At 39.6% G+C, this 20151-nt stretch overlaps 1 protein-coding gene across 6 annotated transcripts in view; it reads right to left on the bottom strand.

Annotated features, from left to right (window-relative positions):
• The window catches only part of atf7ip (activating transcription factor 7 interacting protein), a 52074-nt gene that overhangs the window by 23280 nt on the left and 8643 nt on the right, over positions 1-20151 (bottom strand). For 5 of the 6 annotated variants that reach the window (XM_058379999.1, XM_058380000.1, XM_058379993.1 and 2 more), the window contains exon 2: positions 16229-16312. The gene's annotated coding sequence lies outside the window, so the exon portion shown is untranslated. Of the gene's footprint in view, positions 1-9707; positions 9794-16228; positions 16313-20151 lie in introns of those variants that run through there. The other variant, XM_058379994.1, reaches the window with a different exon arrangement.

The raw sequence follows: 20151 nt of genomic DNA, 5'->3' as shown, positions 1-20151 counted from the left end.
GTTACCACAAACAAGGGTGCTTGGTTTGCCAATATGCACATATTTTGAATACCAAATAATCAAAACATTTTCCTAAACAGCAACATAAAAATCACAATTTTAATAAAAGCAGAGTCATAGTCCAATTTATTCTGATGCACCAAAACAGGAAACAAGACTTAAAGATTCTTCCGTCTGCCCTCAAATCTGAGCCTTAATACTTGTCACAAAAGACTGCTAGTTTGTAGCATGTTTCACATTACAAGGTTGTTCATGGCGCTTAATGTTTGCATTCCACTTCTCTACAGCAGAGCAGGAACCGAGCTGTAGCTCTCCTCATACAGACTCAAGATGGCTACCGGGGCATGGCTCTCCACACCTTTTTTCCCCCTTGTTTGCCAGTGCCTGCTTGTTTTACCATGATACTCAAATAAGCAAATCCATGGATAATCAGAATGACCTGCTGGCCTGAGGGTTAATACCAACAAATACTTAAATACTGAATTTTTTCAGCTTCTGCTTCCAGCAAGAAAATGTTAAATCAGACTTTTCCCCCCAAGCATAACCAAAATAGCTAGCAAAAAAACACCAATTACTTAACCTAACCCAAAATATTCACCGAATAAAATCAATCTATATAAATAAATCTATATCTATCCATTTAGACTTAATGGCCAGTTTTTAACAGCATGTACAAGGCGAGAGACCGAACACAACTGAGGAAGAAAATGGTTCGGATGCCCAGAAGTCCCTCTCCTCATGCATACATATATTATTCCATAAGCTCCTTGTTCAATACTGCACCACACCCAAGCTTGGAACACTACAGGATGTGTGTACATATGTCCATGTTGAACTCAAGATATGCCTAGGGTTAGTCATGTGATTCTCCGACACTGGTGATAGACACTTTCAAGCTAGAAGCTAGTGCCATAAAAAAGATGAAAACCACGTTCGCACAACACCGACATGACTAGCTATGAAATATCCTGCTAGTATCTCAGAGCAGGATTTATAGTGAAGGAAAGTAAAAAAAGGTGTGAGGTGTAGGGTGTGGTGTTTGTTGGTAGCTTGGACTCAAGTTTGTAGCTCTCCCTTCAGCTAAAAATGGGAGGTGTTGCTAAGGTCAAAGAGTTACAAAAGCTACATTTCTCACTGACCACATCCTTCAAAAAGTCTACTTCAACCTATAGATTCTAAAGGATCAGGACTAACATCTAATTTTTTACCACAAACACACAACAACGAAGACTCTGACAAAGCTACACCCCCTCCCCCAATGCATGTGCACACAGCAGCTGCAGAATGTTCCAGCTACATCCAGACTGTACCATTTCGCCAATCAAGAGGGGTGGAGAGACAACTAGAACTCCTAACATGAGGGAGCGCAGATAAACATCGTTCCTGTAATTCTTTACAGGCCTGCTATTTTTTTAAACTAAAAACAAAAACAGACCAAGAATAAGGAATATGACCATCCTAAAAATAAAAAAAAAAGAAAAAAAAAAGGAATAAACTGCACCTGAACAATTTGTTTCCGCTTAATAGCTAGCCATGATCAGCATAAACTAAACGTGAGCTGAGAGCTCTCGGACACAAAAGGGAACCAAAAAGGTGAGAACTAAAGCACATTCTCCTGCGTGACACACCGAGTATTAAGTTCCCAGAAAACACTACATCATTTAGAAACATCAGCATAATTATAGCATGAACACAACTAAGGCACAATCAATAAACCGAGTACAAAAACCATACATCTACACACAAATAAGGCTAAATTCTTTTATTTACGTATAATACAAATTAGTCTCTGCGTAAGAGTTCTGTAAAATATCACCTACAGCAAGAAAAATAGTCAAAGATCACATAGTTTAAAGGTGGACGTCGATCCCCTCCCCCCCCACTACTGCGTAAACGGAGTGGAAAATTACAGCCGGGCATGGACCGTACCACTTTCACAAAGAAGAGGGTGCTCTGCCTTAACACAAGAGGGAAGCAAGTTGATCACAAATAAAAAAAATAAATAAATAAAAACCCACTAAAAGCACAATTTAGCTACGTAGCTATGTAGTTGGTCACTGGAGATATGGTCAGTGTGTGTGTGTTCAGTTTGAGCACATAAAATCTCACTGGTGAGCACAAGTGGGTTTGAGGTTGCTGAACAATCTGGGAGCAAAGGCACAATTTTCTTCCTCTTTAAAATCCATAATCTGGTAATCTTTTAGAGAAAGAAACAAAGTGCACGTTCTCTTATACAGCAATTCAATTAAAATACACTACAGCAGAAGTGATCCAGAAGCTAGCTGGGACATTATGTTAAAAAAGAGTAATGTTTGTTAGTATTATGACCAATAATAGTTATGACTAAACGTATGAACAAGCTAACTTCTGCCAAGATCTGAATAGCTCAACACACACACACAAAAGAGGAGAACCACTGGGGGAGGGGAACTAAACACGCAACCAACACTACAACGTTACTGGGTGGGGCAGATTGTGTTCAGGGGTCCATTAACACCACATGTAAAAATATCACAGCTACAACACAGTGTGGTTGCACTAGATAAAGTGTCCTAGAAGTAAACAAGTGAAAAATAAGTTAAAAATTCATACATTCATAAAACAGAACAAATCCCATCCCCCCACTGCCACATGAAGAGAGTGGAAAATTACAGCTACAAATGGGCTGTACCACTTTCAGAAAGAAGGGGGGTGTGCAACTGCATGGCTCCGTCTCAACACAAGAGGGAGCATGACAACTCTAGACTACAGGATCATAGTTTCTAATTAAGAGATTAATCATAAAAAAGCCCCCAAAACAAATTTCCTGTGTTTTGAGTTTGTAAAGGTAGAGTACATCAAGACTCATGGGGGAACTTCGCAAACATCGTCATGAGTCAGTTATATGATTCGGGTGACAAGGTTCTTGAAATCTCACAGAAATGCTGTTGAATTTGTTGTAACGAGGCAATAAAAGTTATAATTTTTAAAGTGAAATAAATAAATAAATAGAGGATCAGGTCTAAACAAGCAAGCCCCATGTTACTGGATGGAGCACATAGTGCAATGTTGACAGTGTTGAGCGAACAACGCTTACAACGTTATCAGGCAAACAAGTCTTGGTATGAATGATCATGCTAAAAAAAAAAAAAAAAAACCACCATCTTAAAGACCACATGGTGAAATGGATCCCCTTCCACAAGAGAGTGACAAATTACAGCTAGCCACAGACCATACCATTTTCCACAGAGAAGAGGGGTGTTCAGTGCTCCCTTAACACAAGAGGGAGCTTGACAGGAATGTGCCATAGTTTATTGCCAAAGTAATTAACTCGAAAGATATCTTTACTACATACAGTAGCTGTCTGTTTAACCCAAGTGTGTTATATTATAGCACAGCACATCAACTCCCTGTGTATAGCACAGCACATCAACTGTGAATGGCTGACACGCTTTCTGTGAGTAACTGACTGACCAGCCAAAACGAGCAGATGAGGTGTAGCAAGAAGAATATCTGCAAAACGTGTGTTAATCACCACTCTTTAGCGGCGCACAACGTAGTCAGTAAAAAGCCCCGAAGAGCTCCTAACACATGCAGGCACATGTGAGAGTACTAGAGGGGGATGGGGACTAAACACACGGTGTCACTGGGTGGAGCAGACGGTGTTCAGCTGTGACCAACACCACTGCATGCGGTGACGATGCAATTCTATGCAAATACACTGCACCAGATAAGACATGCTATAACAAGTTATGTCTTTGTTCTAAAATTCAATGCAAGATAACACAAATCAGTAATCCATTAGAAGATGGTGAACACCAGAACCCTCCCCCACTGTTGTACGCAGTGGAAAATTACAGCCAGCACAGACCGTACCATTAACACGGGGGGGGGGGGTTCAACTGCACAGTCAACACAAGAGGGAGCATGACAATTCCTGAAAAAACAACCTGAGCATGCTTTAGCTAGCAAACAAGCTAACATGTTAAATCATGCCACTTGTCGTGGCACCATCCGCAAGTCCTCACATTCAGGGTCATTCATGACACTGAAATCCGTTTAAGAACCTCACCACGGAAATGTAGCTTTACGTTTCCACTTACGTAAAATATTCAGTTAAGATAAGCGACAAAAATTCAAAAGTTCATTCCCACTCAGTAGCTTGGCCCAATCAGCTGCAGAGCAAGCAATATGTACCAGTGAGCTAACGGATCAGCCGTGAAGAGCTCACACACACACACACACTCTCTCACACACACACACAGAACCAGAGGGGGAAGGAGGACTAGACAAGCAACCAACACTGCATGTTCCTGGGTGTAGCAAATTGTGTTCAGGTGTGACCATTAACGCCACACCATGTTGTAGGATCATCAACACTACATAGCTACAAGACTGCGAACCAGGTTCGAAGGGTCGAACCCTTATTAGACCGAATCTTATTTTTTAAAAACAAGCTACCAAATGCATTCAAGAGGACAAAAGAATGTGTAAAAGATACTTAAGCAAAATTGTCAAAAACCACATGGTAAAAGCTGGAAAAAATCAACCCCCTCCCCCACCTCTGCACAGAGAGAGTGGAAAATTACAACTAGTCACAGGCCGTACCATTTTCCTCAATGAGGGGGGTGTTCAGCTGTTCAGCTCAGTTTCCACACAAGAGGGAGCATGACAGAAATATAGCCCATTATAAATTCCTCCGGTGACGTTGATTAAGACATCTGAAATTTATTCATTAAAAAATAAAATCAGAGCAGAACTGGCACAGCTAGTTAAGCAGAACAGAGCTACTAACTAGCTGTGTGCCAGGCTTGTTATGGCACAGTAAATCAAAACGCCCTAGTAAACCTGTGTTCACCATCTTAAAAGGAACCTTTTAAACAATCTGGGTATTTGTCCGAGGACAAATTTCTACTTCTACTACTATACAAGCCCAGATCTAGTGACTTTACAGACAAAGCAGAGCAACAAAGCTTTTCCTGTGGTGCCTTAGGTGAAGCCTGACATAAGAGAAAGGGAGCCATACGCTGACAGTTTTGCTAAGATGTCAGACGCTATGAATGACCAGACAAAACCGAAATCATGATTCTGCTGATTTAAGATCATGGTAGGAAACTGGACATCTCTCTTGCTCTCCCTCAGTAGAGATACAGACAAAGCACTGGATCTTGTGCTAGCAGAAAACTAGAAAAGTGCGTCGTCTGGACCAGTACAAGCTTTACGTGTTATGTATAGTTGTGAGATTACATATATTAAAAAGTGTCTAGCTTTAGTCAATCTCCACACGGTAAACAGTTGAAATAATTCCCCTCCTCCACTGCTGCACAAAGCGAGTGGAAAATTACAGCTACGCATGGATCGTACCACTTTTACCAAGGGCACGGTTGTAAAAGCTGCACAGCTATGCATCAACATTAGAGGGAGCATGACAAATTGTCCTATATAAGCCCACCTTAGAAAACAATTTTTGCTTCACTAAAATGCTTAGCATTTTGTGCCTAGGTTTCCACATTATTGAAATAAGTGTGGCATACCCTGGACTCCAAAGGTACGAGACCTGCTGCTATTTGTCTCAAGTGCAAGCAGATTTCATAACTTTAACCTACATTAGTCAGTGCCTGTTGGATTGTCAACAGAAGTAAGCCTGTGGTTTAGATGTAGGGCTTCCGTGTGTGTGTGTGTGTGTGTGTGTGTGTGTGTGTGTGTGTGCGCACACACACACCACTCACTCCAGACTTGTCCACATAGCCAGTGATTCCATGTGGCTGCATCTATCTGCAATCTGTAACGCTCAGATTTCCCACCGAGGTTTCCAGAACATGTGGAACGGTCATGTAAAAGTTCCATCATGTGTTGATTATGATTCACAAAATCGTTAAAACTACCCAATTTCACTTATCTCGATGGTACTGACATCACATGGACAGACATGAAGGAATTTTCCTTGACCCAGTGTCTGGCTTATGCTAACGACAGAACATGACAAGGAAAGTTCGTAAGATAACCTCTATATAGCGTATGTGCTTCTCATTAGCAGATGCTCTGTAGAGAAGGCAGCTTGTATGAAACCATGGGATACATGCCTATGGCAATGTCTAAACAGCTTGCAAAAGTTCAGACTTTTCTGTTGTTCCTCTGAAGCCTGTAAATTGTTGCAGTCAGAAAGGCAGACACTCGCCACAACACACTGGATTTCTCAAATTTCATCAGTCTCCTAAGACCATAAAGAACCAGAAACCACCATCATAAAAGTAATCTCTGAATGTTATCCTCAAATCGTGGCTTGGTTCATAAAACTAAACGACCTTAACGATACGACAGTCATGCTAGCGCCCTGAAGTTTGTTATTCTATATGCTGGGGCTGACAAAGATGGATCCTTGAGCATGACATCTCTGCTCTGTGTTTGAACTGGACTCAGACTCATTTGAAAGTGGCTTTGAATCATCTGCCAACTGAATAAATACGGAGCATATTCAAAGTAAACCAACAAAGTAAACAATGTTAAATGCATAAAAATAACTTCCATGCTGGAAATGCATACCAAATTGACTGCGCTGTTTATTTTATTTTTTATTTAAATGCTGACGTTAATCGTCCATACAGCTTTTACTCAAACTTTCAATAATTCAAAACAATATATCTAATTTTCAGGCAAAACAAAGGTCACTTGTGCCCGAGAAAACATGTTTAGGTTAATTAGCAGAACTCTACTGAATTTCTGCACCTCCATAGACCTCATCCTTCAGGATTTATAGTCTTGAGTTAGTGAAGATGAGCAGGCACTTAGGTATTTACTTAGCATTTAATTTAGTAGCTATTAGTTAGCAGTTAGTGACAACTTGGTTATTTAAATGAAAGAACATAATTGCTTATTATATTTATTTGCTAATATGCTTGTTTAGTGCAAATTTTTTAAGCTCTCTAGCTTTGACTAGTCCAAGTAATTGCTGATGTTTTTCAAGATGTTAAGAAAAAATGTTAGTTTAATTATAGATTTGTGCCATTATATAAATTGTACAGATCAAACTTGGAGATGGATTGATTCGTAAGAGCTAAGTCTTGAAGTAAATAGTGGCTTGGAACGTCGATTTGATATTTTCTGATTTGATCCATTTGCTGAACTACGCTGACAGATGATGCAGATATTGTAGTTTAACTTGAAGTAATCAGAAACCCAGGAGTATTACATGCTCCTAAACCCATGCAAATAGTTAAGACACTGAAGTAAAAGTATAACGAGAAAAAGATTTGCATGTTATGAAAAATAATAGCAGTAAAGAACAAGAAACATGAGAGAATTTCTTCCCAAAGTTTTTACCAGACACCAATGGTCTGTGAAGAGAGATGGGAAAGGTGAAGCAAAAAAAAAAAGGAAGACAAATTTAATGATAAAGCTTTTGCTATAAATCCCAACATCTGTGTTTAAAATATCCGTTTCCTTTTTTAACCCTTTCAGGAAATTATAAATTGACCAGTCTCTTCAGTGGTGCCTTTGGCACAAACCACAGATTTATAATCTATGAATCAGATCTATGAATCAACATAAAGCATGTGACCTAGATCTAGACCTGTAGAAACATGTATTTGTTTCATCACAAGACCAAGAAAGGAAGAATATTTAGGGCATCTTAAACTCCTTAGCCTTTGCTAGTATGCATCATACTACTGCTGGCATTTGGTGGCGTTTACCAAGTAAACTGATCATTAATTGTAATCAATTATGACCATAGTCGATGCATGTTACTGTGGCTGTTTGAAGCAGGTCTTGAGTGACCTCTGTCAACTTCAGAGCTCATGCAGGTCAACTTCAGAGATTTCAGAGCTGCAGCCATGCAGCTTAACAATAGGACATTTTGTTCTGGCTACAGGTGTATACCATGATCACATCTGTGCTTGAAAATTCTTTGAAGGCTGCAAATCACTGTTCACACAAGTAGCTACCTCTGGTGTGCAGATCAGATTCTCCATTTTGGTAATGGTGTTTTCAATAAAAGGTTTTGTTGGTTATATTGATTCTAGCTGAATATGATATGTGGTAGCATCTACTGAGAACTCAATACTTTTCAGAAGCTCTCAGGTCTTCCTGTGGGGATTAAAGGAATTCTTCCATAAGCAAAAAAGTGATGTATCCCAGTGAAAGGCATAGGTGTTCCAATCCCATACACTCTTCTTCGAGTCTCGTCTTCATGTTTCCCAGCCAAACAAGTCGATTAAATCAAGGCAGAGAATTTTGTAAAAAAGAAAAACTGAATCGAACTGCATTGTCAGCAGAGAGAGGAAGGAGTTCACAAAAAGTGACTCAAGATGAATTCGATCTTCATCACCAGATTTCTGTGGTGACAAGCAGCCCAAAGATACTGAAGAGACTCCAGACTCCCACATATTGGTGTACCTATAGGTGGGCCAGGGTGTGTCTGTGCCGCCTAGCAGACACACCTAAATGCGTGGCTGTCTACTCCATTTTTAACCAAAAGTCAGTTTTTACACACACCATGGTTAGCGGAAGTGAAACAAACCTCTAAAGACTGTTATTTGGTGGATACAGTCTAGGTTACTGGCAAATCTGATTTCTACATAATACACAAAGCTAAATACAACAACCTGTTGAGAAGAATACAGACAGTAAACAAAGCCATTCCCTTTCCTGATTAAGTTGATGCGTTTAATGTTTCTGAACAGTCCAGGACTAAAAGTCTGAGATGGCAATAAATCTAATTTGGTTGTTTTACTGGTGCCTCGGTTCCCGGTCCATCTTTTTTCTATAGTTCCATCTAAATTCTGTACTTCGTTGTTGATTCAACAGCAAGTTTCATGATTTCATGGCCGTGAATCACGCACACAGGTAATGTAATGTAACACTTAGCAACCAAGTTAGAAACCTCTCACAGAAGTGAAAGGTTAAATACACAAATCAATTCATGCATTCGGTGTGAAGAAGTATATGCAAGTATAGGCCAAGTGCAAAATTGTTGAACGGATTGTCGTATCTTTTCGCGTGGAAGTTGACGAGAGAAAGAATGTGAGCAAGGCAGGGAGCAAAGCCTCTCGGTCCAAAGAGCAAACACCATGTAGACAGGAGCTAGGGAGCAAAAGAGCAATACAGAGTGAGAGAAAGCGGAGGGGGAGGGGTGCACCGCTAGGACTTTACCATGTGCTTCAGGGTGTTGTGCAGCAACACCAGTGCCTGTTGTTGCTAACAACCGCACTGCCCTAAGCCAAAGGCCAGAAACAATTCAGAAGCATAACACATTCCAAGTGAACATTATCCGACATGAACACACGTATTCATAAACCAAACAGGCTAATTCATAAGATTACGCTACGCAATACATATCCGAATTCTAAAAAAGCAGAACGTTTCCAAAGAACATTCAACGGTAACCGATCGCACGACGCCAGAATCAACATACCCACAGCACGTACCGTTAAACAGAAATGTTAGAGACATGCACAAGACTGAACACAAGAGTTGTCTTTACATGAAGAAAAGATCACACACTGAAAAGAAATCCAGGATCATTCCATTAAAGAACCCACAGCGACAATCCAAACCATGCTGCGTTCATGCTAACAACTTCGCGGCACACAAACACAAGATGCGCAGAACAGGAAAATATACTAAACAATTCTGCTTTTTTCTTATATATCTCAATTATAGCAGTGACATAAAAGTGTACGTAAAGATCCTGTATGAGAAGAAACATGGGAAAAAACCAAAATGTAAACCTGTGTGAGCTTCAGACGAAGGCCATGAACAAGAATGCAAGTGCAACTAGCCTTCCTCTCGCTCACCCTATATATAGGCGAGACAGAGTGAGCGAGGGAGAGAACTTCAGCTGGGACTGTACCACGTGCACAGAGGGGTGGAGCATATTCTTTGTGATCTTCCCAGCAACACCAGAACACAGTGTAAAAAAACAAGTCACAATCACAATCACAATCACCAGATAAACAATACAATAATAATCTGGAGAGCGGTTTTGTAGATGGAAAAAAAATCTCTCTCTACATGGCAAATCTTTGTCAGAAATGCAAAAATGAATGGATCCACAGTTTTACCAGGGCAATCAGACATGTGTGGCAAAAAAAAAAAAGTGAACAAAAACTTCTAAATAAATTAGGAAAAAAGAACAAAATCCATGAAAAAGACAAACACTCTCCCCTCCCCCCCACTGCAGCACTGAGCAAACAGGATGGAAAATTACTGCTCGTCCCAGACCGTACCATTTTCACAAAGTGAAGGGGTGACAGGATGTGCGACTCTGACTCGACACAAGAGGGAGCAAGACAAAGCCATCTGTTTAATAACTTAAAGACTGTATATGCTTAAATTGCCAATTCAAGCCCTCTAATCATGAGGGTGTGAGATTTATTAGCATGAAGCATGTAAGCAAACGAAAGCACCACTTGCCACTTTCACAGTCAGTGGAGGAAAATGTTGCTCAGAACACCAGGTAAGCGAACTTGACTATACAGTTCGTATCGAATTCTTCTAAAAGAAGTCAGAGGCCTCAGTTTTGTTTTAACAGGTTTTCAAATCACGAAAGGAATAATGAGAAACCTCGATTGGTGTGAGTACCACATGTCCTCGAAAGCTGGCAGGTTGTAGATCTAATATCTGGAGAAAATGAAGACTTGTGTAAAAGCACCGTGTGTTCACACTATTTCCAGTGTACAAGTACAAACATTCAAAGCAAAACTATGATCAGTCCTGTGACTCAACAACTGAAACGCTGTCATATTCAAAACATGGATGAATCAGGACCACATTAGCATGGACTGGTTCATGGGTTATATTTAAATCATCTATTATACTTTCCACAATAAGCTAAATTCAGCACCTTCAGGTGCCAAGTACGGATGTTTGCCTCCCTGCAATAGTTAGCCCCCATTGCCAAGACCATTTTTGCCCCTCAAAATAGCAGAAGCAGCAGTCTTCACAAACATTTAACCAAATTTAGCAATGTAGTAAATACAAACCTCCTCATTTGGGACTTTTGATCAGAACTTGACAGATTATTTTTTATTTCATATCTCATATGGAAGGTTGTCAAATCCCTTTAAGGTTCAAAGTCCACCCAAGTTTCTTGCTCTCAAGGTGAATCAGCTTTACACCACTGCTTTTGTCTTGATTATCACGGATAGGGACTGTGCACACGGAAATTAACATATAAATACATATGCAACACATTTCAATCTGGAGGTCTTGAAAGCACCAATCTCTCCAGGCCACATTTAAAAGCCAATCCTTTTCCCGACAGGCATCAGACATGCTCTGTAAATTTTGGCACTTTTAAAGTGTTCGTTAAGATTTCAAAACCACACGCTGTATGATGTGGGGACCATCTTATTCTTTCACGAAACAAAAGACTAAGTTCACTAGGACTTGATGAGTGTAGTAATGAGCCGATTTCTATATTAACGAGCAATATCGCTAGCAGACGTCTGTATGGAAGACCAGACATGAATTTGACTACAGATAAAAAAAAAAAAATAAATAAAAAAAAGGCATGCAGGTCATAATACACAGGGCCGAAATTTGATCAGGATCGAGTCGAGGTACAAGAGCACACTGCGAATGTGTGCCTTGAACAAACTTAAAACACATCCACAAATAAATAAATCGTTCTACTCAGTCAAGACAGGGATCGCATTAAAGATCTCGGGCAAGTTATTGTTTAATCTGTTAAAACATGTTCTTTAATCTTGCAGAGTCAGCCGAGTTCACACAGGTAACATTCCAAACAAAGCGTTACGTGTGGACATGATTATATTAGCATTTGGTGGGACTGAACCAAACCTGATTCAATTCTTAAATCTTTTATGTATCTTTAACTGAGGGCATCTTGTATAAGTCCTGGTTATTTGAATACGGAATTAGTAACAATGAATGTTATTCGGAATGAACTGAAGAATGAATTTCACTGGCACTAAATTAGCAAGGGTGTGTTCGGAAAGACGACAAAGTCGGCTGAAGAAGAGTAAGTGAGAAGGCTATACAGGGTAGAGGGTTATACCAAATGTTACCAGTATGGGGGGGGGGGTCTTTGAATGCCCCTTTTTTTAACTCATAATAAAAATGTAATATTATCACAGGTATTCAATACAGCCTATTCTTCACGATAAAACCAAAACGATTCAAAGGCATATCACCATGTTTGAAAAGACTCTCAGCATTTTATACCTCCTGGTTACCATGCTCCATCCCTGACACACTCACAGAACAGTGTATACTAAACATTGGGAGTGAGACATTCTGCAAGGAAATTCTGCAGGCAATCTATAGCAGATGTAAGCTGGAGAAATAATACAGATATGAAAAATAAAAGCTCGCTCTATTCTGATAGCACAAAAGTGCACAGGTCTATGATACAGTGCTCATTCAGGTACTATAGCACTCACACTATAGCACTAGACCTTAAGTGAGGCAGCAAGCTTTAAATACTGAGCCTTGTTAAAGAGTAAAACATGCTTAAAGGAGCATTAGTGTACGTTTTCTTTCGTGGTGTTAGGAGAAAGATATTAGCAACGCTGGCCAATCAGAGGCATGCAGCAGAAACCAGTTTGAACCAGCTGAGACTTGTTCTGCTAAAAACAAAACCCTCCCCCCAACAAATGCCTTTTGCTCCATATCCTCCTAATGCAAAAAAAAATAATCACTGAACTGAAGGAATACACTTTAAGAAATATATTTTTCTTCCATAATAAATTAAAAACACACCCTGGACTAGAGAACAAAATTTTACCTGATGGTGTTTAATTAAAAATATAAAAATTTGATAGCTTTAACCAAACACATGAGCCAGATGCAGTGTTCATTAAACACGAAATGTTTAGCACTGACTGGCTAGAATGTCAAATGTCTTGTTCCTTTTTTTCTCTTGATAACAAATTTCTAAAGAAGAAGAAAAAAAAAAGCAGAACACTACAACCTGTGAACACTGCAAACTATGAACTTGACAAGAGCAGCAGTATTAGTTGGAGCAGTATGCGATGTGGCATATTTCTGCCGAGGTTCCTTTAAAAGCCCCTCCTACGTACGACCATTTCGTATGAGCAGCCTTCGACAGTGCAGTAACACAAAATGGCCACCAGCTTAGCAAGACCCTTGGCATTTTGCACAGTGAATGAGGGACAAGCAGACGAGAAGGTGCAGGCATTCCGTATGCTCCGAAGTGCAGTTTATCTGATGTCCATCATTCTGAAAGTATTACCAATCCCTTAAATCGAGTATTTCAGAGCTGGAATATTAGATAGTTGGTTCCTTATTCTGTTTTTATTTTTATCATGTATCCATAACCATCACTTTTTTGAACAAGCAAGGGGCTTTCGGAAGTTTTTCCAGCATCTGATTTTAAAAATCCAACAATCCAGTTCATAGATCGCAGTCCCGGGATATATCATAGATTTTTATTTGGAAAATAGCTAATTTTTTTTTGCGGATTTTCCCGGTATATCGCGGTATCCGCAAACCTCATAGTGAATTGTTTTTATGTTGAAATAAGGTCATTTATTAATAAAAATATAATTATAAAATATAAACATGAATTAAAATAAAGTAAAATGTTAATAATATATCAAATACTGTACAGCGTAGCGGTACGGGGATGCTGAAAATCAAAATACAGTACAGCTAGAGGAACGAGTCCGGCCAATCGGAATGCCCCATTCATTTAATCACGGTTGTGATTGGCTGCTGGCTATGCGTGCAGTTGGGGAAAGGGAAGCAGAATTCTCCAGCATCCCAGTTTTTCGCATGTCACTGTCCCGAGTGTTTGGTGTTGTTCTGTGTACGCTGTATTTTTACGTTTTTTCTGCAAGCCCTATTATATTGCCCAAACGCTCTGCACCTTCTAAGGCTTCTGGCAAGAAACATACATACATACATACAGTACTATAAATGTGATATTTCTATGCATTTGCACAAAATTCATCTCACTAAATGCTTGTAAATGTTTTCTGTGCGAGTTTAAAGAGTGTGGGAGGGTAATTAATGGCTTAAACAATAAAAAAAATCATTTGGGGGTGGTGTCCATGTATCACGGATTTTCATTTATCGCGAGTGCGGGGGATTACTGTAGTGTTCTCTGGAGCATCACATGTAAGGGACGGACAAGGGAAGAAGCAGAATGTCCCTGCTGTACCTCTGTAATCAGATTCAAGTGCCTTAGGTTCAATGCTTCAGTCTGGTGTTTCTCGAATTCTAGTAAAACACTTACCACAGATAAAGGACACAATTACATCATATACATCTGATGCTGACTGGTTTGACAATTCTGCCGATCGGCCTTTAGTGTACTTCCCATTCCTCTACACTATCATTCTGGTTCATCCTTTACTGTATTTTTAAGAAACTCACGTCAAGAAACTTTCATTTTTCATATGGCCCAACTGGAAAAAAAAAAAAAAAAAATCTGCACTGGTTCACTAGGATTTTAGCACATAACCTGAAACTTTCTATACCCATTCCCCCGCAGTTATCATTTCCCAGTGTGCACATGCACTATTTAGCTCACCCCATCACATGACACCTGCCAACCAAGTCACAAGACAGCTACTTCCTCCTAGACACCTGAAGTCAGCCAGCTTCAGCACTGTCAAGATTAACCTCACAATCTTTAGATGACAGAGCCCAAGCTTTTCCAGTGTGCAAAGCTTCTGACACCGTGGTTGCTGTTTTACAACCTTGCAGATGCTGATAACAAGAAATAATATCTTTAAAAGTTACGGGATGTTGGCTAAAACTGCTACAGCACCCCTTGTAGAGTCTTGCAACATCCAGACAAACCTTAACCGACTTGCAAAACAACCACAACAACTGAATATGGTCTCTCTTAATGCTCTTATATTTAGCATTCTGAAGTTTGTTAAGCATACGGGTAACTCATTACAGAGTGTAGCGGAGGTATAGGTCACGTTTTGAAAGAGTAAGAGACGAGCAAGTCGTTGACCTTATAATGCTGTTTACAAAAGCAGGCAATCATACATGTGAAGAAGAAACTAGGTCTGTCTGAACCCATGGTAGTGTTTTTTCCATCTTTCAGTATTGCAAATCTATTGCAATTTGAATTTCTATTGTTTCTTTTTTGTAGGTATGCCTAATGTTGTGCCTAAAACAAGCAATTTAAAATGACCCACATTTCATTTGTTCATTGGTTTGTTCATTGTGTTTGCAAAGGTTACAAGCATTCATAAGCAAAACTGAGCTTAAAATTAACTTCAGTTTAATAGATATTTGTCGTTATACTCCACTTGTCTACTTAATGTGGTTTGGGCAAACACAACACATGGTCTACTACTATAAGTTTGTTGAAAAAGACATGATTAGCCTTCGAATTTTATTATAGATTTCAGACTGTAAATAAACGGTACTCTTATTATTACTCCTATGATTAAACAAGTGTGTTCCAAAATAATAATGTGACATGTGGTTTGAATTTAGTGTCTGTTTCAGATGAGATTAGATTCAACTTTACTGTCATTGAGCAGAGTACATACATTTAGATGTACAGTAATCCCCCTCGATATCGCGGTTCATATATATCGCGGAATTTTATTTGGAACGTAACTCATTTTTTTCCCGGTATATCGCGGTACCGCGAACCTTATAGTGAATTGTTTTTATGTTGAAATAAGGTAATTTATTAATAAAAATATAATTATAAAATATAAACATGAATTAAAATAAAGTAAAATGTTAATAATATATCAAATACTGTACAGCGTAGCGAAACGAGTCTGGCCAATCGGAATGCCCCATTCATTTAATCACGGTTGTGATTGGCTGCTGGCTATGCGTGCAGTTGGGGAAAGGGAAGCAGAATTCTCCAGCATCCCAGTTTTTCGCGTGTCACTGTCCCAAGTGTTTCATGTTGTTCTGTGTACGCTGTATTTTTACGTTTTTTCTGCAAGCCCTATTATATCGCCCAAACGCTCTGCACCTTCTAAGGCTTCTGACAAGAAACATACATACATACAGTACTCACTATAAATGTAATATTTCTACGAATTTACCCAAAATTCGCCTCGCTATATGCTCGCAAATGTGAGTTTAAAGCGTGTGGTAGGGTCATTTACGGCTTAAACAATACAAAAAAGCATTTGGGGGTGTGTATCGTGGATTTTCGGTCATCGCGGGTGGTTTTGGAACATTATAAACGGGGGATTACTGTATATTGTTTGTGTTAAGTGTATGTGGTGCAAAGAATAAGGAAGATGATAATTCTATCCATGAAAATAAGACTTACCACAAGTTGATCAGGTCTGAGAATTGTTACTACTGGTCAAGAATTGGCGGTCAAGAAGAAAAGACGATCAAAGTGTGTTATTTCCTGTGGGGAAAAAAATACAAATATTAGTGCCATATGCTACTTGTTAAACACACAAGAAAAATGAACCATTTTTGTCTGAGTGCTGCAAAAGGACAGAACCTGTCTCCTGGGAGTTGTATTTTTTTTTCCCCTTTTTTCCACATTCAAGCAAAAATTTTAGACGTTGTTAAGGCCTTTTGACCTTTAGCTTTTAAATCACACGGTGCAAAGAGGTTTCAGGTGCTCTAGTTAATTAGTACTTAGTTTATTAGCATATTTAAGTCAGAGCTAAAACAAATGATGATTCGATCATCAGGCTTCGGACCGGAAAACCGAACATAAGATTGCTCGGTATTAAGACCTGAATCACATAGCTATTTTCCATTTCTTTTCCTCAATAATTAAGAGACGTTCCCCTCCCCCGGCAGACATTTTGCGCCACGGTTTCCTGCAGTAACTCAAAATGGCCACCAGCCTGGCACGAGGAGAGAGGAACTGTTCCACAAAGCCATGCCTGCAGCAGCACTGTAACATGAGGTGGGGGGGGGGGATCTGAACGATTAGCACTTGCTCTATTGTTCCACACTGCAAGAAAAAAAAATCCTAAAAACATCGGTAAGGTATTAATATTTAAGTAGTCACTCTTTCTTTTTTTTGCACATTGTTTCATATCCTTAAATAAGCCCAATCTCACAGTTCTGCTTAATTGTACACACGTTAGAAAATCTTACATCTTAAATCCTTCTTGTGAAAATTTGCAAAGTTGCCTTTCGCTATCTCAGTCGATTTCCAGGATCTAATTCTTCGTTTGCATCGATTGAAAAAAAAAAAATCCCTGAGATCCAACTGCACAACACATCTCATACATAACAGCCAGGGTTTTAATGATCACCCACAATAGCTAGTTAAACTAGCATACTAGTTCTTCTGCTAGGTTTTTCCAAATAACTTTACAGATGGTTAAGAAGCGCTAAACACTACACAGAGATCTTAAGTTCAAGATTTCAACTTGTAATTTAACTAGTATAAGCTTTTACCTACATGGGGGAACACACTCAAACATGCATACATAGGAAAAACAGCATCTCTTTTAAAAGAAAATAGAGGGGGAGGGGAGGAAGGATTTTTGGAACGTACCAAGTGCTCCCAGAGGGGGAACCAAACATATGTCCATAAAGTCTCACCTTATCCTATTTCTACACAGGGGGATAGCTCATTGCTCTCTATCCCCTATACTTTATAAAGTTCACTGTGGCTGTCCTTCATTCCCCAGGCTATTCCTTCGTCCTTTTGCCGGACACTATGGGATTTCCTTCAGCATGCTTTTGATCATATATGAATTGTTCAAAATATATTTAAAAGGATGTGGTCCGGACATAGGAATTATAGCGGACCACCATCTGGACAGACACACAAAAAAGCTAAGTGAGAGGAAAAATACTGACTACCACTATCATTTTAACACTGCATGAAGAATTTTTTTTTTTAAAAAAAGCAATGACTATGACCTTCATATAAATTATTAAAAAATTACGATACGGAGTGATTGATGATTTGTAGCTTCCTGTTTTCTCCTTGTATGTGTTTTTACTGTTTGACGACTAACACCGTGGACCTGTTGTCACAACATTCTGTCAAGCACTCTGTTTACATTCCTCTAATAAACAGCAGGGGTTTTTTAATCTATGTTAAATATTAACGGTACAGTTTCTTAGCAACAGCGATGAAGAAAAATGTGTATATTCAGTTCAGCTTGAACGGCAGGCTTTATAGCGTATCATGATCCTGACAATATAGTGAGAGAAAATGAAGTGGAGCGGGGGATGGGCAGCGATGCTGGACTGTACCATTTTCTTCTAGAAGCAGTGACAACCATACCCTAGTACTGTGGAGCTTCGAGACTTTGTGTGCAATCGAGGCATGTTTCTGTGCACAATTTGTGTTATAAGCATACCTTAAAGACCTTTTCCTCTAACAAAGACAACTGTGTAATATTGCACGCAGAGTTTGAAAACGTCTCAATATATATACTGAAATACAACTAAAGTAATGATCACGGGTTAAAAATTTACCCCCCCCCGCGCCCCCACCCCACCAAAATATACACAAGCTGCTTCCAAGCATCACAGCAAAAGAATAATTTCAACAGTGACACAATGACGTTCTGACGTTCCTGCAATTTCTTAAAAAATCATTACAAACCTACTAAATGACCTACTAAAAGTCCAGCGAATCCTGCTGAGTCTGGACTAGTTGAATGCGAGTAAGTTGGGTAATGTAATTATTCCCAGATTATTTCTGGGATTTTAGTCCCATCTGAGTCAGTCATGTTCGGAAATTGTTATAGGCTGCGTGTACACATATCTGGAAAGGTTCAGTCATTACCGTCTATACAACAAGCAGTAGAAATAACCTCAGGTCACGTACGTCCCAACCAATGTATAAATAACCTCAGGTAATGTACTTTCCAACCAGAATGACAGATATTTGGTAGAAAGATAATTGGTGATCTTTCATTATATTCCTTTGGATTCCGTCCAAAGTAAAGAAACTCCAGGAGCTCCATTTCTCTCATGTTTCCCGAAACCTGAAAAAAATAGCACTTGTCTAGTGTTTTGTTTGCCTAGTACCTAGCATTTGCAAATGCAAAACAAAAAAATGTAGACCATGTTTACTTTCCATATTACTAGACAACCAAGCATACATGTTATTGACACTCCCATTTACATAAAGATGACTTATCCTGTGTGAATGGATTATAATTACTACAGACGTGCTCTGGCAACATGATTATCAAACACAGATCAAACAAAATGTTAAAACTATCTGCTTAATATTGCGTAGGCCCCACATGTGCTGCCACAGCAGCTCTGACCTGCCAAGGCAATGGGCCCCAAAAGACATCAGAAGGTGTAGTCTGATAACTGGCACCAAGACATTGGCAGCACATCCTTTAAGTCCTGTAAGTTGTGAGGTGGAGCCTCCACTGATCAAACTAGTTTGTCCAGCACATCCAGCAGATGCTCAATCAGATGGGGAATTTAGAGGCCAAGTCAGCACCTTGAACTCTTATTCATACGTCATATTCTTCAAACCATTCCTGAACAATTCCTGCAGTGTGGCAGGATGCATTATCCTGTTAAATTTGGCCATTGTCATTAAAGGTCACTGTTGCCAGGAAAGGGTGTACATGGTCCGCAACAATGATTAGATAGGGGTTTCATGCCAAAGTAACCTTTAAATGAATGCCAAGACGCAAGGTTTCCCAGTAGAGCATTGCCCAGGGATGAACACTGCCTCTGTTGGCTTGCTTCCTATCCATAGTGCATCCTGGTGCCAACTGTTCTGCAGGTAAGTGATGCACATGCACACAGCTGTCCACATGAAAGAAAACATTATTTATCAGACCATGTCACCTTCTCCTATTTCTCCATGATCCAGTTCTGATGGTCAAATGCCCATGAAATCTAGGTGCTTTTTTAGTGGAGAGGGGCCAGCATGGGTACAGTTGAGTAGCTACACAAACCAACATGCAGCAAGCTGCAATGCAGTGTGTTCTGACATGTTTTAACGTTTTAGGTAATTTGTGCTAGAAAAGTTCTTCTGTGGGATCAAACCAGACGAGCTATCTTCGCTCCCCAAGCATATCAATGAGCCTTGTGCACCCGTGACCATGTTGCTGGTTCACCAGTTGTCCTTTCTTAGGACACTACAAGACCTGATCTTTTGGAGAAGCTCGGACCCAGTAATCTATCCATCAAAATTTGGCCCTTGTCAAAGATGCTCAAATCCTTGCACTTGCCCATTTTCCCTGCTTCCAACACATCAACTTCAAGAACTGGCTGTTCACTTACTGTCTA

Source organism: Hemibagrus wyckioides, linkage group LG26, assembly GCF_019097595.1.
Source record: "Hemibagrus wyckioides isolate EC202008001 linkage group LG26, SWU_Hwy_1.0, whole genome shotgun sequence".
Classification (NCBI taxonomy): Eukaryota; Metazoa; Chordata; class Actinopteri; order Siluriformes; family Bagridae; genus Hemibagrus; species Hemibagrus wyckioides.
This window is presented reverse-complemented; position numbering and strand designations above follow the sequence as displayed.